Source organism: Myotis lucifugus, unplaced genomic scaffold, assembly GCF_000147115.1.
Source record: "Myotis lucifugus unplaced genomic scaffold, Myoluc2.0 scaffold_1728, whole genome shotgun sequence".
NCBI classification, from domain to species: Eukaryota; Metazoa; Chordata; class Mammalia; order Chiroptera; family Vespertilionidae; genus Myotis; species Myotis lucifugus.
The window spans coordinates 35,018-39,582 of record NW_005872776.1 but is presented as its reverse complement, the minus strand read 5'-3'; positions in this window follow the sequence as shown (position 1 = coordinate 39,582).

Here is a 4,565-nt window from a genome sequence, read left to right as displayed (position 1 = left end):
CTCTCCTTTCCAATGGGACTCCGGGTGCCTAAGTCGGGGACTGCTGTGCAGTCCGTGCAGCCCACTCTTCTGCCCCGCCCCGCCCCCCCCCCCCCAGGAATGGCTAATTGGCTTGGAAAAGACAGTCCTTGGTGAAAGAGGCAACACCAAAGTTCTTACCCAGCTGTGCAAGATGATAAAGGGCATTCGAGATCCTAGACCAGAGGTCAGCCAGCTCTGTCTGTAGCAGCCAGAGAGAGAATGGCTGAGGGTCTCTGTTGAAACTCCAAGTCTCAACTCCTAGTGTGACAGCGCCCTAGGCAACATGTGCCGTGGAGAGCGGCCACAGCGTTTGGACAGGTTCAAGCCTCGGACTAATGAGAGGGCACAGTCCTCTCGTGGACAAGCCACCTGCAGGTCCCAGCTTGCAGAGCAAAGCCCTCCCAGCACAATTACAGCCAAAGGCTGTGGTTGTGAGCTTGACCTGATGGTCCGAACCTGTGGTCTCAGGTGGCTGAGTGATGTGGGCCGTGGGAGGTGCAGCAAGTGCTGCCAGAACAGCTTGATAGAGTTCAGGGGCAGGTAATTGAGTAGATTTGAAACCCACAAGAATGTTGTAAACATCTTGGCCACGCCCTTACTTTGCCTCGTGGAATCTGCTACAAGATAAAGACTCGGCTTGCAGGCCGTGGCACTGTCTCTCCATCAGATAGGACAGCGTCCCACCTGGTCCCAACTGTGTTCCCGTGTCTGTCTTCTTTAATCCTTCACTTCCCCCCCTCGGGCTCACCCCTGGCCGTACTGGCACAATGTGCACAAATAGGTGTGGCTGTACCCTAACAAAACTTCCCACGTGGACCCTAACAAGTGCGTTTGATGTAGTTGGCATGTACATGGCTCCGAGGCATCCCTCAGTGGCTCTCAACCTTCCTCATGCCGCGACCCTATAATACACTTCCTCATGTTGTGGTGACCCCCAACCATAAAATTATTTTCGTTGCTACTTCATAACTGTAATGTTGCTACTGTTATGAATCGTCATGTAAATGTCTGATATGCAGGATGTATTTTCAGGGGTCTCGACCCACAGGTTGAGAGCCGCAGCCTCAGACCCTCCGAGAGAGAGGTCCAGGGCCTTGGTTGCCTGGCTCATCTCAGGGGACTCAGATGTGCAGGTGAAAAGGGCCATGACAGGGGCCTGGTCTGAGACTGGCTGTGAGCCCGGACTCAGGAAGCAGTTACCACCCCCCAGTGCGGAGGCGCCCTGGGGCGGGTTGCTGATGGGTGAATCCTTTTCTGGGCAGCAGATGGTCAAGAGGGACCTGTAGGCAGGGAAGCAGGGGTTCTCCTCTCTGGGGTCTGGAGGTGAGTGCTGATGTCAGTGACTGAGACCTTCCCTCCCTACGCGCTGCTTTAGCTGCGTCCTGCGTCCCACGGAACAGAACAGAACACATCCAGTTTTTGTCTCTATTCAGTTGAACCCGCCCCTGAGGATATTTTCCCATTGATGTTTAGAGAGAGTGGAAGGGAGGGGAAGAGAGAGAGGGGAACATCCATGTGACAGAGACACATCGATTGGTTGCCTCCCACATGCGCCCCGACCAGGCCAGGGATGGAGCCTGCAACCGAGGTACCTGCTCTTGATCGGAATCGAACCCGGGACCCTTCAGCCCGCAGGTCGATGAGTCAAACCGGCTGGGGCTCTCCATTCAGTTTAAAATACTGCTTAGCTTCCCCTGTGGTACATGGGTTATTTAGTTTCCAAATACTTGGGGGTGGGTTCCAGATATCTTTTTATTATTAATTTTTCCCTCTTTTTAATTATTATTAATTTCTAACGTAACTTCATTTTGGTTGGAGAACATAATTTGTGCCATTTGCACGTCCTAGACTGTTTTCTGGCTCAGAATCCGGCCCATTTGGTGGCTGTTCCGTGGGCACTGGAGCCGCCTGCGCTCGTGTTTGGATGGAGCTCCCTGTAAATGCCGGTCCCATCAAGCTGTTTCTAGTCTCGTTCAAGCGTTTTCCTCCCCGGAGCCCTGTTTGTTCTGTGGATGTGGAGAGGGGGGTGGGGGTCTCCCACCACAGTTGTGGTCCCTTCAGCTCCTGCCCCACGTATTCTGAGGCTCTGTCGCCTGTACAAGCTTCTATTTTTATTTTCTAAAATATATTTTTATTGATTTCAGAGTCGAAGGGAGAGGGAGAGAGAGAAACATTAACGATGAGAGAGAATCATCATCAGCTGCCTACTGCACGGCCCCCACAGGGATCAAACCTGCAACCCGTGCATGCGCCCTGACCGGGAATCGAGCCGTGACCTCCTGGTTCATAGGTTGACTCTCAACCCCTGAGCCACGTCGGTCGGGCCTGACATCTAGTACCTTGAGAGCCGCTGCTTAGCATACCCTGCGTGGACTGTAAAATGTACCCAGGCTGTTCTGCGAACACCTACCCTGTCTCCCTGTTGCACAGCATCCTACAGTGTAATACCCACTGGATCTTATTACCCACTCCTCCGCACACGAATAATTGGCTGCCGACTTGAGCTACACAAACAACTGGGCAGCCAGCACTCCCTGTGGGTCGGTGTGGCACGTCCGGGCTCCCCGGGAGACAGCTGGGCCTCCCCAGCCACAGAGGCTCGGCCCCCTCGGCCTCACCCTCACCTGGTGCCCCTCCCTTCCTCACGTTGACTGTCTGATGGTGGGAAGTGGGTCTCCTTGTCGTTTGGCCTGTGCTGTCACGGGCGAGTTCGAGCGCCCTTCACGTACTGTCGAGCGTTGGGCTTCCCTGTTTGAATGGCCAGTTCACACAACGTGTTCATTCCCATCTGGCTGCCCTTTCTCCTGGGGACCGATGGGAGGGGCTGAGGTACTGTAACCACATGTTGGTGGTAGATGCTGTGACTGCCACCCCGCACCTGCCTGCTACCTGCACCTCTAATGAGCAGCAAATGCGTGTACGCCATGGGGTTGCTGTGAACGAAATGAGACGATCCGTGCAGGGCGCTCAGAACAATCCTCAGCACCGACCCAGCAGTCAGAAGTGTCACTTACCATCATTCCTCGAGCGTCCCGGGGACAGGCACCCGAAAAGCCTGTCTGGGCCCTGGGTACATTAGGGTGTCCCATGAACACTGGGCCTGTGTGCCCTATTCCGAGTTGAGACCTGGACACAGATCCAGCCCACAGCCCCGGCCATGTGCCCTGGCCAGGAATTGAACCATGACCTCCTGGTTCATAGGTCGACGGTCAATCACTGACCCGCGCCAGACGGGCTCGTCTACCTTCTTGATTTTATTTTCTAAAAAGCTAGTTTTTAAATAATATTTTTTTTTATTGATTTCAGAGAGAAAGGGAGAGGGAGAGAGACAGACACATCAGTGGTGAGAGAATCATTGACTGGCTGCCTCCTGCTCGCCCCACACTGGCGATCGACAGAGCCTGAAACCCTGGCATGTGCCCTGACCGGGAATTGAATCATAGGTGGACGCTCAACCACTGAGCCTCTCCAGCCGGGCCCCTACGTCTATTCTTTTTTTTTAAATATATTTTTATTGATTTCAGAGTGGGAGAGAGAAACATCAATGATGAGAGAATTGATCGGCTGCCTCCTGCACATCCCCCAGTGGGGATCGAGCCTGCAACCCAGGCATGTGCCCCCGACCGGAATCGAACCCGGGACCCCTCTGTCTGCAGGCTGACACTCCATCCACTGAGCCACACCAGCCGGGCCCCTAGTCCATTCTTTTTTTTTTTTTTAAGGTCGATTGGCCCCCATTCTCAACAGGTGGGATTTATTTTTTATTTTTTAATATATTTTATTGATTTTTTTACAGAGAGGAAGGGAGAGGGATAGAGAGTTAGAAACATCAATGAGAGAGAAACATGGATCAGCTGCCTCCTGCATATCCCCCTATTGGGGATGTGCCCGCAACCCAGGTACATGCCCTTGACCGGAATCGAAATTGGGACCCTTCAGTCCGCAGGCCGACGCTCTATCCACCGAGCCACACCAGCCGGGGCCCTAGTCCATTCTTAGGTGAGCCCATGTAACTGTCCGAATGCCTCGTGTCCACTAGCTTCTCTCCATCTGACCTCTACCACCAGTTTGCCCCACTGGCTGTGCTAGGCTCCTCCGGGTCCTCTTCCCAGCCATTCCCCACACGGCCGCTAGGGGCCGCCCACTGCAATGCACACTCTAACTTCCCATGTTTTATGGGTGTATATATTTTTATAACTTTTAAAATATATTTTTATTGTTGATAGTATTACAGCTATCTCCCTCCCCCCCCCCGCTCCCTCCTAGGACTTCCCATGTTTTATGGGTGTATATATTTTTATAACGTTTTAATATATTTTTATTGTTGATAGTATTACAGCTATCTCCCGTCCCGTCCCCCCCTTCTCTCCTAGGACTTCCCATTTCTTGAAAAGGTCCTTGCTGTGCTCCGTCGACCTCGACATGACCTCCCAGCCTCAGTGACCACAGGGCCCTTCCTCCAGCGCGCTCCGCGAAAGCTCTTCCCTCCTGACTAGTCTCCGCCCGGCCGGGCTTCGGATCCCCACGCAAATGTTAATTTATTG